This window comes from Panthera leo, chromosome B1 (assembly GCF_018350215.1).
Source record: "Panthera leo isolate Ple1 chromosome B1, P.leo_Ple1_pat1.1, whole genome shotgun sequence".
Lineage (NCBI taxonomy): Eukaryota > Metazoa > Chordata > Mammalia > Carnivora > Felidae > Panthera > Panthera leo.
Window position 1 is genome coordinate 165635742 of NC_056682.1, and position 17726 is coordinate 165653467.

General features: G+C 36.4%; 1 protein-coding gene across 5 annotated transcripts in view; it reads left to right on the forward strand.

The window, feature by feature from the left end:
- LOC122218268 (cytochrome c oxidase subunit 7B2, mitochondrial) overlaps positions 1–17726 on the forward strand; it is a 165976-nt gene that overhangs the window by 41765 nt on the left and 106485 nt on the right. For 3 of the 5 annotated variants that reach the window (XM_042936474.1, XM_042936471.1, XM_042936470.1), the window contains exons 2-3: positions 7057–7152; positions 17329–17384. The gene's annotated coding sequence lies outside the window, so the exon portion shown is untranslated. The remainder of the gene's footprint in view (positions 1–7056; positions 7153–17328; positions 17385–17726) is intronic. The other 2 variants (XM_042936472.1, XM_042936473.1) reach the window with 1 other exon arrangement.

Consider the following 17726-nt stretch of genomic DNA (forward strand, 5'->3'; position numbering starts at 1 on the left):
ACCTTTTATCTTGGTTATGTAACTCCTTATTTCTGTGTTATAGGTCCCAGTCATCTCTTCCACTCTTTTCTCAAGTCCAGTGAGAATCCTTATGATTATTGTTTTAAATTCTCTATCAGGCATGTTACTTGTATCTATTTTGCTTAGATCTCTGGCTGTGGCCTTGTTCTGTTTTTCATATGGAATAAATTTCTCTGTCTCCTCATTTTGTCTGCCTCTCTGTGTCTGTTTCTGTTTTAAGAAAGTCACCTGTGTCTTTTGCTATTGAAAGTAGTGACTTTAATGAAGAAAAGGCCCTTAGTGGCTTGCAATTCCCTGTTCCCCCTTCACCAGAACCTGGCACTTCAGGAGAGTATTCTGTGTGTGTTGCTCATCTTTTGCTGTTGTGTCTGAGTCACTTTTCCTTTCAGTGCAGTTGTCTGCACTGACTCTCAGCCTGTTATGAACTGTGCTTGCTCTGAGGTGTTAGGTTAGTGAGAACCAGGCAAGCCTTATGAGGAGACATGCCCACTGGGGAACTTGGGAGCAGGGCAGTGGTGTTAGCAAAATTTTTGCTGGGCTACTAGTCCTGTGCCCGTCCCCTTTGAAGCACTATGGTGGCCGGGCCCTATGCATGATAGCGTTTGGGTGTGTGGCTGGGCGCAGTGTGGTGGTTTGGCCCTGTGGCTGGGCATTGTGCATGATAGCAGCAGGGGGTGCATGGCTGAGTGTAGTGTGGGTCAGTGCCTGGGGACACTTAGCTAGGCCCAGCATGGTGGATATGCCTGGTGGCAGCTGTGTACCTGGTAGCTGGGTGGGGCACATGTGTGTCTTTCACAAAATTTTCCCAGAGCCTGGCACCGAGGCTAGCCAGCTTGGAGTGGGTGAGCCCTCAGAACTTGTGGGTATGACGCCCTGCTATTGGGTTAGGTATCAAGTATCTATACATCCCTGGTTCTTTCAGGTGTCTGTGTATTTATGGCGAAGGGTGGGAAAGGAAAATGGGGCCTGCCAGTTCTCTTATTTTCAGAGAAAGGAAAATACTCATTCATCAATATGAATAGATCTGTCTCCCATTTGCTCCAATTGTATAATCTGTGTAACCTGCCATTTTTATGTTGTCTCTCTGTGCAGCCTGCTGTCTCCTTAAGGATGCTGACCCAGCTGTCACTTGCCCTGGTTTGCCCACTGCTGAGTCAGCTGACTATTAAAGCTCCAGGTTCCAAGTCCCACTGGTTTTATGAACTCATGGAATTCAGCCCCTCTGGTTTTTAAAGCCAAATGTTATGGGGATTAGTCTTCCCCATGTGAGCTTTCTGGTGTAAGATCCCATTTCTCTTCCCTTTCCACATGAGTAGTTCCCTCCCTCTTGTGGGCAGCCTCCCTCAGCCTTTCTGAACTTCCTACCTTTTCAGATGCAGCTTCTTTATATTTGGTTGTGGAGTTTGTTCTGCCAGTATTCAGATTGTTCTCTGGATTATTGAGTTGGATGTGAATGATACCTATTTTGAAAACATGGGATAGGGTGATGTCAGGCTCCTTTTACTGTGCCAACTTCGCCCAGAGTCCTACATCTGTGCTCTTTTGGTAGGAACCTGAGTCAAAAAAGAGGACATAGAAGGAGCAGTTGAGTCAGGTTGAGTATAAATCAAAGAGGTTGTACCAGTGGCCATGGCAGTAAGAGAAAGGAGGATGCTTGGTAGGGCTGGGGTCTGGCTATTAAGATGGATAGCAGGAAGAGACCATACTTCTGATGAGAGACAGAGATTTGAACAATCTCAGCCCTATTGTGGAGCCCATGGGTGAGGGCTTGTTCATTTATCCATGCATTTTTCATCAGACTTATCCAATGTTAAGGACCACACACAATTTCTGAAAGAATATTTTTTCCATCTTAAGTCAACAGACTTTGAGGTTCTAGTTCTGCCAGCTACTGGATAAATAAATAGAGGAAAATCACACATAGCTTTTTTGAGTGGTAAGCAGCATTTATCTCTCAAGGTTGTGGTAAGGAATATTCACTAATGTTTATGAAGTGGATTTTTTTAAGTTTATTTATTTTGAGAGGAGAGAGAGAAAGAGAGAGAGAGGGAGAGAGAGAGAGAGACCCAAGCAGGTTCACACTGTCAGTGCAGAGCCCGATGCAGGGCTGAAACTCATGAGCTATAAGATCATGATCTGAGCCAAAAATCAGAAGTTGGAGGCTTAACTGACTTAGGCACCCAGGTGTCCCTGAAATGGCTTTATGAAAGTGGTCAACCCTGTTTTATGTTAGTTACTATTATGACTAGTTACCTTTATTTCCAGCCTTAAATGCCTCAAGAATAAGACACTTCTCCATAATCTGCAGAAGGCTAGGGCTGTCATTGACAATCTTTAAAACACCTGGAACCCAGACAAATACACACATGCATACACACACGCACAGACGCACGCACGCACAGAGTCACTCACACTCGCATATGGTACCCATCAGAATCTTGAGCTGGGGAAGTAAAGCTGTATTGTTGAAAAAAGTCTCCTGCTCTCAAGAAATTATTAAGTATTCCCCTGGAGTGTGTGAGCCTATACCAAACCAAATAATTAGGTCAGGTTTAACTTTGAAATGCAGTATATTAAACCACTAGAATAATCTCTATATATTTTTTCCTCCTTCTCTTGTATTTAATGCAGAGCGAATCGTTTCATGAATGAAAAGTGGCCTGAAACTCACTCACTTACTGCTTGAGTTAGTATACTAAGATATAAGTGATGCTACAATGTTTTTTTCACTTTGTTGGGAAATTTGGGGGAAAGTGTGTAGTAAAGAAAGTCAATGAGTGACATTTATGTTTCCCCAATTTAATTAGCAGTATCTTTTCTCTTCACATTTGTATAAACCATTTCTTCTGTTTGAACATTGCCACCATTCTTTCCCACTCAGTCCCCAGCCCTGGCTAATTCCCACATTTTCTTTAGGTCTCGATGTACAGGTTAATGGTCTTGGAAGGCCTTCCCTGTTCTTTAAGACTGAGAAAGTGACCCCACCAATTTCTTGTTCTCAAATCATCTTTTACAGTTTTAATATCTTAGTATTTTAACTGCCTAATAACATCTCTATATCTTTCACTAGATTTTGTCTTTGTGGGTAGGTCCTTGTGTTTTAATCCTATTATATCACTATTGTAGTCTTTATCTAGAGGTTACAAGCTGGGGAAGGAGGAGGGAGATCTGCAGTTTTTAAATGTAAAAATTTTTTTAAACAGCCAAAGTTTAAAAAATTCTCTTCAGCAAATGATGTTGGGAAACTGGAAAGAGACATGCAGAAGAATGAAACTGGACCACTTTCTTACACCATACACAAAAATAAACTCAAAATGGATGAAAGACCTAAATGTAAGACAGGAAGCTATCAAAATCCTAGATGAGAAATTAGGCAAAAGCCTCTTTGACCTCAGCCACAGCAACTTCTTACTAGACACGTCTCCAGACTCAAGAGAAATAAAAGCAAAAATGAACTATTGGGACCTCATCAAAATAAAAAGCTTCTGCACAGTGAAGGAAACAATCAGCAAAACTAAAAGGCAACCAACAGAATGGGAGAAGATTTGCAAACGACATATCAGATAATGGGTTAGTATCCAAAGACTATAAAGAACTTACCAAACTCAACACCCAAAAAACAAATAAATCCAGTGAAGAAATGGGCAAAAGACATGAATAGACACTTCTCCAAAGAAGACAACCAGGTGGACAACCAACATATGAAAAAATGCTCAACATCACTCATCATCAGGGAAATACAAATCACAACCACAATGATATACCACCTCACACCTGTCAGAATAGCTCACATTAACAACTCGGGCAACAGCAGATGTTGGCGACGATGCGGAGAAAGAGGATCTCTTTTGCATTGTTGGTGGGAATGCAAGCTGGTGCAGCCACTCTGGAAAACAGTATGGAGGTTCCTCAAAAAATTAAAAATGGAAATACCCTACAACCCAGCAATTGCACTACTAGGTATTTATCCAAGGGATACAGGTATGCTGTTTCAAAGGGGCACATGTACCCCCATGTTTATAGCAGCACTATCAACAATAGCCAAAGTATAGAAAGAGCCCAAATGTCCATTGATGGCTGAATGGATAGAGAAGATGTGGTGTGTGTGTGTGTGTGTGTGTGTGTGTACACACACACACACACACACACACACACACACACACACACACAATGGAGTATTACTCAGCAATCAAAAAGAATGAAATCTTGCCATTTGCAGCTACATTGGTGGAACTAGAGGGTATTATGATAAGGAAAATTAGTCAGAGAAAGACAAAAATCATATGACTTCACTCATATGAGGACTTTAAGGCACAGAACAGATGAACATAAGGGAAGGGAAACAAAAATAATATAAAAACAGGGAGGGGGACAAAATATAAGAGGCCTAAATATGGAGAACAAACAGAGGGTTACTGGAGGGGTTATGGGAGGCGGAATGGGCTAAATGGGTAAGGGGCATTAAGGAATCTACTTTGGAAATCATTGTTGCACTATATGCTAACTAATTTGGATGTAAATTAAAAGATAAATTAAAAAAGTTAAGATACTTTACATTTAAAAAAATCCAGTTTCTTTTGAAGAAAATAAACATCAGAGGTTCTGGCAACACTGGTCTGTTTTTCAAGGCTGATTATGAGATAAATAACCTCCTTTCTCATATTTTATATTATTTCTGATTTTCCTATTAAAGAGAAGACTGTTTTAATGGGGATAGTACAATTTAGATTTTTAAAGGAATCAAAGTCTTGTGAGTTTGAACCTAAGCAAATTATTTGTTTAAGAATGTAAATTACATTCTTTGCAGTGATCTTTGCAGTGATCAAGGAAGCTTTTTTCTTTGTAATGATCAAGGAAGCTTTTTAACTCCTTTGAGGATGAGATCATGCTCTCTGGGATGTCAGAGTAAGACATTTTAAGGGAAACTGAGTATCTTCAGGTGAACATAAAGAATGTAACTTATGAATAATTCATTTAGAAAGGACATAACATTTTTTTTCAAATATGGGAATAACTTTATTTGGGGGTTGCTTTTGGTTGTCTGATGTAGGAGGACAGTACATCAGATAATTTTGTTCATGTACATGTGTCAGCATGATTTTCAAAATCTTTTTCTCTTAGGAAAATAGTAAAGACAATAAAGGATGTTGTTGATTGTTGCTTGACATTGGTAGTACATTAAAAGCTAGTAAGTTTAAGGAAATGTACTATTACCATTAAAACATGAATAGAAAAAGGCAGTATCTTCAGCTTATTAGCTTTTAATGTTCTATTTTGTGGTAAATGTTAAATTAAATATTTATGTTTTATATATGATCCACTTTCCCTGATTTTGCCAGTATGAAAGATCTACTGTCACCAGGCCAGTTTCCAAGCTGTTCTTTAAAAATACCGTGCTCATTCCTTCCCCTCAGAATTCACAAATTGGCTCTAACTAAAACCATTTGGTATCTCCCCCCTTGGTTGCTCAGGTCTTGCCTACCATCCCGTGTCTAACATAAAGTTCTCTTTTTCACACATCCTTTTTTTTGATAGAGTTTTATAAACAAAAGAGACATTGGAGTTGGACAAATCTAGTTTTGAAACCAGATTTTCTACTTACTGGATATGTCACTATGTAGACATTATTTAGATTCCCTGATCCTCAATTTTCCCATAAAATTGTAAAAATTGGTATAATAATTAAAGTTTTTATGAGAAGAAAATGTTACAGCATGTTAAACATCTGAAGCATTATAAAGTGTCAACAAATATTTTTTCTGTAGCACTTAATAAAACTAAAGATTGTAAACTAGCAGCTCACAGGCTGCATATGCCTCAGAGATGTGTCTGCTTGATTTATACGATGTTTTAAAATTGGTTTGCAACACACACACACACACACACACACACACACACAGGGAGAGAAAGAGAGAGAGATTTTACATTCACCTCTAGATTCTTGTTTCTGTTTAAAAAATGAGAAGACCTGGGAACCCTGGGCCTCCATTCATTCCCATTGGCAGCAGTCCACAGGCACTTGGTGAGCAGCTTTTCTGAGAAAGCATACTTCAGTTTGGCTCTGTATCTACTTTGCCCATTGTACTTATTTACTTGGCCTTCCTGGACCTGAAAATCATTTGAATTTATGATCCCACTGTTAAGTCATTTATTTGTGTACTTGAATGCATTCTACCTTTTATCTTTAACTGTGTATATATATCTTATTCTATGGTACATAAAAACACCATATATTTTAATGCACCAAATTATATATAGCATATCTTATATATAGGCTTATTCTGTGAGATACACACACACACATACATACATACATACATACAGGCTCTTAGAGGCCAGACATAAGATTTTTAAAAATTCCTCAAAATCGGGGCGCCTGGGTGGCGCAGTCGGTTAAGTGTCCGACTTCAGCCAGGTCACGATCTCATGGTCCGTGAGTTCGAGCCCCGCGTCGGGCTCTGGGCTGATGGCTCGGAGCCTGGAGCCTGTTTCCGATTCTGTGTCTCCCTCTCTCTCTGTCCCTCCCCCGTTCATGCTCTGTCTCTCTCTGTCCCAAAAATAAAATAAACGTTGAAAAAAAAAAAATTCCTCAAAATCCCCACCTGCTTTTAATAGTTAATAAGCTAACTAAATTAATTACAAGATAATACATACTAGTTAAATTAGATTGTGATATTGAAAGATACAACTGTGATAGTGGAATTTATCTGTTATCAGTATTCCTTCCACCTCTCTATGAGGCTATGAAGGAAAAGAGAAAAAATGCTTACTATATTGTTTCTTACTCCTCTGCTGTCACCAGCATTGGTTTTTCAGGGCTTTTCTTCTGTGCACTGAAATTTTACTACTGCATACATTCTGAAAACTCTTTGTTTTGATCAGTTTTTACTTCTGTAGCTTTCCCACTGGGAAATTGTACTCGCTCTTTGTTTAATTTAGCTGTTACATAAATATGTTGAAATGCTCCACTATTTCAGTTCCTACTGTGAAAATATTTTGTAAGCAGCAGTATTAAAACACTTTTTTTTCTCCCAGCTATATAGATCATAGGAATTTCAAAGCAGCAAGAGAATGTAAAGCTTACCCCAGTACACCTCCTCGTGACACCACTGGGACTTAGAAAAGAAAATGGTGAGGCCACAGTTCACCTCCAGGTAGAAGAACTGCAACTGGAGGCCAGTATTCATGACTTCAGTTCAAACTGGTCTTTAAATTTTAAATAGAAATTAGCATTTTATGGTGTTTGTAAGCCAAATAAAACAGATTCCACTGAAATAGTTATTCAGTACCTCACAGTCCGAATCAGCTAGCACTTACTAAACTTACTATGTGGTATAATTTTATTCTCCTCAGGGCTGTATGGGGTAAGTATTATTACTGCCTTCCTTTTATAGTAGGGAAATCTGAGGTATAAGAAAGGTTAAGTAACTTGTTGAAGGTTAGACAGCTCGTGATAGCTGAGATGGGATTTTGACTGTTGTTGTCAGGCTTCAGCTTCTGTGCCCTGAACCACTAGGCCACCTTTCTTGTCATTGTGTGCTCGTCCTCTCTATTCTGTTCTTCACTTGTCATGTCCGTGTGTATAATATTGACAACATTTTCAGTCTTTCTACCTGCGACCACTTGAACTTTAACTTTTACATTTAAAGATTTGTACCTTTGTTACTAGTTGTATCAAACCGTATCACCATTGTTCCAACTACTTTTATTCCTAGTCACCATTTCACCTATCTATCAAATTTTGAAGTCATTATAGTTGTGATTTTCTTCCACTGCAAATATTCTCTCCTCTTTAAAAAATAAAAATAAATAATAAAAATAAAAACTTCAGCTGTGATGACTTTGGATGGGTACAAAAATTGTCATGATAGCTTTGCCCAAGGCTTTTTCTCAATTACTCAAAAAATGTCTTTTCCCCTAGAAGTAGTTTTAGTCTTCAGGGCTTTTGAAGGAAATCGTACCCCCTCCTGGTCCTGCAGTCCTATCCTCTCCCTGGCTTTTATCCCTCACTGACCTGTAGGAACTTGGAGGAGCAGATAATTCAGAACTTGGATGTATATATATATATCATTTTATTTTTATGATTATAAAACAAAACCAGACTTCATGATGAGCATTTTAAAACTATAAAAAAAAGTATGAAGAAAAAAATTGTTACCCAACACCCAGAGAAATCCATTTAAAACAGTTACTTGTCTATCCTCTGGGTCCATGTGTTTAACTGCCTAAACACCTTTCTGTTGCCTCTACATTATTTAAGTTCAATAAACTTATGATCGTATTATCTATATATTTTTTAGCTTAGTTTTCTCACTCAACCCATCAATCAGAGTAGCATAATGTACTTGTCTAGTTTGCTGTATTTTTAATATTGTTCAAAAGCAGGTTTTAATGGTTTTATTATGTTTTCTTCTGTGATGATTGTCAATTATTTTTGTTATTCTCTTTTCATGTTTTATTAGGAGTAAATATTGAACACTCTTATATAGAAATCTTTATTTCTTTATAATGAAGTAAAACTTATATAATTATTTTTGATCAGTATATTTTGTTAATTTCTTTGGGAATAAATCCTAGATCTAGGCTGAAGTTAAATGTTTAAGCTTTACAAAACAAGAAAAATCTTGATTTTTCCTATGACAAATTAAAAAACATTGTTTTAAATACTTTAGGAAACATAAATTGACAAAATGAAAGTTAGAATATAATCTGATAACTAGGTTTCACTCTCTTTATAGTGTTTATTGTTTCATATTTATTTCCCATTAAAATGTTGCTGTGGCTTATTTTGCTTAACTATAGAACATGACTGTCTTTACAAGTCATTAATTTTTCTAAATACCCCTTTTAGTGGCTTTATAATATTCCATTATAAAACTATGTTATTATTTTGATGACTGCATTTTATAGGATATACAAGTTAATTTCATTGTCTTATATTATAAAATTTCTGTAATAAATACCTCTTGTTACTAGTTGCTTTATTTTGTTCCTGATATTTTGCATTTAGTCATTGCTTTCACAAATATGTTTTGAGTGGCTATTATATGCCAGCCCCAGGAAACTAACCTGTAGCCTCATGGAACTTACAGAGTAGAACAGTGCTGTCCGATAGAACATTCTGGAATGATAGAAGTGTCTGACCTGTCAAATGCAGTTATTATATTTTAACTAATTTCTATTTCAATTTCAATAACTCTTTATAGCTAGTGGCTACTGTCTTGGATAGAGCAACTGTAGAATTTACTTATTCATATTCTCAAGTCTGTCAGCTATCTTGACCTTTTGTGGGATTCATACTAAGAGTTCCTTTCATATAGTCTGTAAGGAGAAATACCTGAGTAATTCTATTTTAGAGGTTTTACTAACTTCTGTAACATTTTTTTAAAACTCAGTGTGTTAGGTAGCCAGTTAACTAAGGTAAATAAATGTGAAAGCTCTAAAAACAGTATGTTAATATATGTTGGTGCATGTATTTATATACATTGTACTGTATTTGTTCAATCTCAAAGGATTAATAGTCACTAAAAGTTAATTAGTAAATCTAACTTAAAAATTACACTCTACTCAGTATATCTTGTTGCTTTAATTTATAGAGTTAAAATATTTTGTTCTGATTAAAATAATTTTAAAGAAGCTGAGTTCACTTGAACTGTCTACAAGAAAGATATTTGATTCTTTTGCTTTTAGATTTTCTCATTCTACCTGTGTGAAAATCTGTAGTTATATAGAACTTCATGTAGCAAATACAGGTTCTAGAATTGAAGTGGAAAACATTTAAATTCATGACTTGTAAATTAGAGTCAATTGATTTAAAATACACCATTAATGACACTTCTGTTGGCATATCTTTTTGTACAATTCTGACTCTTGGAATAATAGTAAGATTTTACATATCCCCAATATAAACAAATATAAAATTAAATGAGAAAGTAGGGAGAAGCCAAAATAGGATATAAACTAAAAAATAAATCTAACTATATTACAAAAGAGTAATATAACCAATTGAAGAGAATAGGGAAGAAAATAACCAAAATTATTGTGGAAAACAGAATCTTAACTGGATATTGTATAGCCAAAGAGAAAAAAAAATGTATATAAATGCTGTGATTTAATTAGTAAAAGTGTTTCTAACATGACTGGAATAGCAAGGCATATATTTTATATACATATTATACACACTAGAATTTTTATGTATATACTAGAATTGGACAAATAAATAAACTTTAGATAATGAGACCTGGGTTTTCTCACTATTTCAGAAAGAGGTTTAAATAAGGAAAGAGGGGAGGGCTAAAATGACTCCTGTGATATTGGATTGGAATCAAAGGTATCAATATAAACTCATTGTGGGTTTTTTTTTTTTCATTTAACTGATATATATCATTTTAATAATATCATGAAACACTTTTGAAAGAAAAAAAAAATAGAAAGTTTAGAACAAAAAGCCATGTCAAAAACCCCAAAAGGTATAGAAATAACCACATAGTTTTGTAAGATACTAGAGACAATGAAAGAACCATGGAAAAGGAGTGAAGCAAATCAGACATGGGTTGAGAAAACACCCATTGTATCATGCTTGGAACCGTGTAAACTATTAACAAAAGCCTCTGGTACTCAGAAATCTAGTGCTTTCTTTTCTTTCTTTCTTTCTTTCTTTCTTTTCTTTCTTTCTTTCTTTCTAAGTTTGGTTGACATATAATTATAATATATTAGTTTCAGGTGTACAGTATAGCGATTTGACAATCATATACATTATAAAACTTTAATATATATTCAGGTAGATTCAGGGTATGTGGGGATAGTCAAAGTGGGTGAAGAGGAGTAGGAGATACAGACTTCCAGTTATGGAATAAATAATTCACAGGAATAAAAGGCACAGCATAGAGAATACAGTCGGTGGTGTTGTAATACTGTGGTATGGTGACAGATGGTAGCTCCACTTGTGGTGAGCATAGCAGAAGGTATAGGTTGTTGAATCACTATGTTGTGTACCTGAATTAATGTAACATTGTGTGGCAACTATACTAAAAAAAAAATACAGTCTATTCTTGTTACTTACAATAGTTATGATCTATGAAGTCACCACAAACACTGAGCTAGAGAATACCAAACCATTGTTCCTAAGATAAATACAGGATTAGGTTCCTGAAAGCCTCTCTTCACAATAAAAGTGAGTATCATAAGAGGCTGTGGAGAAAAGGGAACCCTTGTGCACTGTTGGTGGGAATGTAAGTCGGTGTAACCACTGTGGAAAATAGTATTGAGGTTACTCAAAAAATTAAAAATAGAACTACCTTGTGATTCAGCAGTCCCACTTCTAGGTATATACTCTGAAGGAATGTAGTCATTTCCATAGGAAGAGAGATCTTTACTCCCATGTTTGTTGAAGCATTATTTACGAAAGCCAAGATACGGAAACAAGTTTAAGTGTCTGTTGATAGATAAATGGATAGTGAAAATATGGTGTGTGTGTATGTATATATGGTATATGGTATAATGTTATAACATATGGTATATGGTATAATGGTATATGGTATGGTATAATATATATAGTATATGGTATAATATGGTAAAATATATATATGGTATAACATATAGTATGTGGTATAATATATATGGTATAATAAATAAAATACTATTTACCCATAAAAAGGAAAGCAATCCTGCCATTTTAGCAACATGGATGGACCTTGAGGGCAATATGCTAAATTGAGTAGGTCAGACAGAAAGACAAATACCCTATGATCTCACTTAAATATGGATTCTAAAATAAACCTGAACTTACAGAAACATAGAGTGGGTGGTTGTTGCCGGTGTTGGATGGGGGGAGAGGGGTGGGTGATGGTGGTCAAGGGGTACACACTTCCAGGTGTAGGATGAGTAAGTTCGACAGAACTAAAACATAGCATGGTGACTGTAGTTAACAATACTGTATTGTTTGCTTGAAAATTGCTGGGAGAGTAGATCTCAAGTGTTCTCCCCACCCCAAATTTCTCCACACACACAAAATGTTATTAACTATGTGAAGTGATGGTTGTGTTAACTGGCCTTATCTTGGTAACAATTTCACAGTACGTATGTCTATCAAATCACCAACTTATATACCTTTAACTTACACAGTGTTATATGTTAATTATATCTCAGTAAAGCTGGGGAAAAAGATAAAATTTTCTTATTTGAATACAGTTTGATTTGTATTGAACTGCAAAGTCAGTACTCTTCAGAGACCACTTACCATCTTGGATCCTATCATGGGCCAAAACACTTCTGATGGCAACTCTATTATAGTCCTCTGCACGTATATCCCCAAATAACTTGTGTCCTTTATCACCTTCAATTCTATCACTCCTTAATTTTCTCGGCATTACTTAGTTCAGATTCAAAGAGAAAGAAATAGCTTGCCACCAGTAATTTTTTTCTAGTTGGACAAGCCCTCATCTAATATCACAAGCCAACCTAATGGATTCACTGACTTTGGATTAGATGCCTATCCTAGCTCTGGTGAGTTTTGATTCTGTAGGTGCGTGGACACGTGATACACATTATCCCTTATTCATCAGGGATAATAGCTTCAGCAGCTTGCTATAGTATTGGCAGGCTATGTATTAGGCCTTTCTAGAGTAACAGTTTGTTCTCACTTGTATAACACTGGTAAATAACTATACTTCTTTATAGTGTTAGTAATCGATTTACATTTTTCAGTGCTTTACAGGCCAAAATTGTGTTCACATAACTTCATATGGTACTGTACATGAAAATGAAGTAAAGCCTTACCCTTTGGGAAGTGGGAAATAGATATTAATATTGAGGTATGTTTTTCATGTGAGTTATCAATACAGTGTGGATACATTGTGTATTTTGGAAAGTACAAGAAACTTATGTTCATTTAGCAGACTTTTTCTGGTCTTCAAAATGCTTACCAAATTGTCCTAGAAAATAATTATCGACTGATATATGCATCAGTAACACAAAGAGTGATAGTAGAATCACAGTATAAATTCTGGATGGAGCCGTATATCTTGTTCAGTGCAACACTTTAATTTTAACAATTTCAAGTCAATTTTTCCATCTTGCTTAAGACCATTAAGGGAGACATGTGCTCTGATTTTTTCCTTAATGATCCTTGTAATAAATACTTAGAATTTACCACCCAGGAAAAATATTTTGTTTGTTTGTTTTTTAATGAAATGAAATACTTTCTTTTGTTGGAAATAAGGTTACAAAAATCTGTATTTCTCTGTTTGTAATAGCTGTGGGAAAGCAGAGACCTAGATTTAATTTTTAAATATAGTTATACATGAATATTTTTTAAAATAGCTATTGTGTCCAAATTATTAAACAAATTATTGAGCGAAAAGTATGGTTTAAACATTTTGCGGCCCCTTTTTATTTAGCTATAGTTTGTATATGTTTATCCAACAGTGTATTTACATGTTTTGTCTAAGTATATATTTCTGTTTTCACGCAGGCCACCTCAATCATTTTGGAAAGTAGCTAATCAGCTAAGTAATGCTTATTGATCACATACTATGTGCTAAAAGGTCTATTAGTAAAAAGTTAATAGGAATCTCTCCTAAGGAGAAGCTTACATTTCAAGTGAGGATAGGCAGAAAAAAAGGAGAATAGGAAAGCTGTCATTAAAAAAACAAGTTGAAAACTCCTTCATGACATGATCTAGTCTTACATTTCCCCTTGCCTCAGAGTGCCAAGTATATTATTGAGAATAACAAAGACTGCTAAATTGAACAGACTGGACCATAATGATTTAAACTTTGGGGCTTGATGATAGAACAAAACCTGGGGAAAAGTGGATGGTTGCAAGGGACAGAGTTGTATTGCTAGGTTAGGCAGGGTGTATATAGGCAAATAAACTATAAATGTATAGCATATACACACACATACTATTTAGTGTATATATGGGTAGGCAAGGTGTATATAGACAAATATACTATAAGCTAGGCAGAGTAAATGTAGATAGATACACATATACACAAGTAAAGAATATTGAGGACATAAATGAAACACATTTTGGATAGTACCTTTCTTACAGAAGGAATTGTGAATACTTGTTAATCCAGTTTGCCCCTTTGTGTACTTTAGTAAGTGCTCAATACATCTTCACTGAATTAATAAATAGAGGAGAAATTGCTTTCAAAGCATTATAGAAAATGGAATGCTAACTATAGATAAATATAGATAAAAGCTGAATACTAATCATATTAGGGCACATCATAGCCTTTGATTGTGTGCCACTGCTCTGTACGTAGTAGGAGTGTGCCTGTGAATTATAGTGTGTGCCAGTACTCTATCCATAGTAGGGGTGTGCATACAAATTACACTGTGTGTCAGTGCTCTATACATAGTAGGAATGTGCATGCAACTTACACACTGTGTGCCAGTGCTCTATACTTAGTAGGAGTGTGCAAACCATACGTGTACAAAAGCAGGAGGGCATCTCATTTCACTGACTATAGCTGTTAATTCAGGGCCTTGCACATAATACATGCTCATTAGATTTGGTTGTATTGATTGAAAAAATAAATTACAAGCCAATCTAAGCATGTCTAATAACAATGCAAAGTTTAAAAATAGGTTATGTGAGCTACTTAGTAATTAAAATGAGCTGACATTGATTGGTATTAAGTGTTAGCCAGTTTTGAAATACCAACTTTCAAAGTCTTACAAGCAGCAGAGTAGCACAACCCTGGCACTAATTGGGTCTTCTGGGGAGCCTGTTAAGACTGAATTTCATTTCATTTATTTGGTAGTGCGTTTTGCCATTTTCTCCTCAGAAAGAGGCTAGAGCCAAGTAGCACCTGGCTTCTTGTGTCCCTTTCAATGGCGATTACCTGTGAGCCTCCAATAGGACAGCAGACTCACCTGTCCCATTGCTCTTTGTCTCAGATTTCTCTGAGGAAGCTGGGGATAAGCCTCTTGAAGAAACGCTTTTCTGTTGGTTTTCCTCCTACCTCACTGGCCTCTTTTATTTGGCCTTTTTTCCCTGGCTCTTTCATATCTCCTCACCTCTAAATGTTGTAGTAACTCAGGGCTTGCATTACTTTGCTCTTGGTGTATAAGAAATCACCACAAAATTAGTGGTTTAAAACCACACACATTATCTCTGTTTCTTTGGGTGAGAAGTCTGAGCACACCCTAACTAGGTCTTCTGCAAGACTACAGTCAAAGTGTCATCTGGTGCTTGAGGTAGCATCTGAATGCTTGACTAGAGAAGGATTTATTTCCAAGTTTACTCAAATTGTTGGCAGAATTTACTTCCTTGAGACTGCGACAGTGAGGGCTTCATTTTCTTGTTGGCTGGAGGCTGGAGACCTTACGAGATGCCAGCTAGAGGCTTCCCTCAGTTTTTATAGGCCACACTCGTTTCTTTGCCAAGTGGTTCCTCAGCATGGCTGTTTGCTTTATAAAAGTAAGCTAGCAGAGGGAAAATCTGCTATAATCTTACATAATGTGACAATGTAATCACACAGTATAATTCATATACACCCTGTCACATACATCGAGTTAGAAACAAGTTAGAGGTCCTGTCCACATTCTAAGGAATGAAAATCATACAAGGGCATGACCACCAAGAGGCACGGATGATGGAGCCACTTGAGTCTACCATGTTCCTGGCTAGTCTCTGTCTCTGTCCTTTCTTTCCTCTGTCTGTACACACTTCCTTTTATATATCATGGCTTTAGATATTGTCAGTGAGTGAAAAAAAAACACCCTGGTTTATAGTTGAGAGCTTGGTCTCCTGTAAACTCTACACTGATTTGGTTAACTGCTTACCTTATATTGCTCCTCACGAGTCTGTCTGACAGACATATAAAAATTTACATATCCAAAGTCAAAATAATTATTTCCTCTAGTAACTGCTTTTCTTATTGTTTCCCAGTCCCACTAAATGGCAGCTCTATCCTTTCATTTGCTTAGATAAAAAAAGCTCTGTGACATCCTTAACTGTTTCCATTCTCTCATACCCACCAGCCGTTTCATCAAACTATTTTACAAATTTGTCATTTTTTGGCTATTATCCTTATCTTCAGGTGGCACTAGAACCTTATTTAAACTATAGGTCACTTGGTGGCTCTCTGGCAACCATTCCAGTTTAGTGGGGAATAAACCCTTCATTTTCTAGTAACTAAGGGCCCGCTTCTAACAGGATGGACCACATGGAACCCCAAATACCACTGCTTTTTAACTTTGCTGTTGATGGAAAATCATGTGGCTTTACCATATGCCAGATTGGTTCGTGTCATATGTTCCCTCTTACCAAACAAGGCTTCCTTTGTCTTGGTCAACAGTAATTGTTTCTTTCACTCCAAAGATCAAGAGGGAGTAACGTAGGTAAAAGTGGTCACCCGACTCCAAACGTACTTCTTTCTGGAGGGTTCTTTCCTTCATAGCCTGATCTCTTTTCGTCCTGTGTTCCTTTTTTTTTTTTTTTTTTGATTTAATTTTTCTAATGTTTGTTTGTTTTCCAGAGGGGGCAGGCAGAGAGAGGGTGGACAGAGGATCCAAAGTGGGCTCTGTACTGACAGCAGAGAGCCCAGTGTGGGGCTCAAACCCATGAACTTGTGAAATTATGACCTGGGCTGAAGTCAGGTGCTTAACCTAGTGAGTCACCCAGACACCCCAGTCCTGTGTTGTTTTTTTTCTTCCATCCCCTCCATATACTCAAAAATTATATTAAAATCTACTTCTGGGTAGGTAGGACTTCCCATCATTCACATATACTTTGATCCAAAGTAGTAAATAAATTTATCTTTTGTCTCCAGGTATATTTTTACTTTAAATCCTTACTTTTTTTCTAGAATGAAAAATTTGGTATTGTCAATAAGATTTGAAATACTAGAATTCTGATGAATTTCATGTAGGGTGCAAACAGTAGATAGGTCCATTCATGTTTCCTTGAACTCAGCATTTGTGGTAACAACCTTCTCTTCATACTCTGTTAGCCTTGGCCAGAACTCTTCCAGTTTAGGCACAGGTAGATGATGAGTCAGGGAGGCAGCTGGTAAAAAAAGGGGGTGATCTCAACTACATGGGTCGAGAAAAGTTTACAACTCTCTCTACTACATTGGAAGACCGGTAGCTATGTCCTCTTTCTTTCACAAACTTTGTGATTCAACTTTAAGTTGTGTCTTAAAGCTTATTTAATCAGATGTCATTTGTGTAAAAATGTTTACTATTGATAGAGTAGTAAATGGTGATTTTCTCTGGGTAACATAGCCCAAACTTACTTTTTGCCTTTTTCTATTTTCTTGAAGCCTCACACTGATTTTCTAATTGTATTTTTAGGAGTCTGAATCTTGAACTTCCTGAGAAGAGTGTCTGGGCTTCAACGTTCTTACCAGGTAATGAGAAAATATGGAAAAGACCCATGCTGCCCAGATTAGAATTTCGCTGTATGTCAATTTTAGATGACCTCTTTTTTTGTGGTGGGAAGGGGGAAACTAGATGGGGATTTTGTAAAAAATAAAGTGGGCAGTGAAACCATTTTTAAAGTTTTATGAACTCTTAAGCAGTTTGTTGACTATTGAGAACCTGCATAACCACAGAAAGAATAAGAGACAGATGCCAGTCTAACTAGACAAATGTTTCCAAAATAAGATGTTTCGTATCAGCAGAAAATGTTTTTCTTGGTAGACTAACTTGATAGTCTTAACAACACAAACATTTTGGATGTAAAAAAAAAA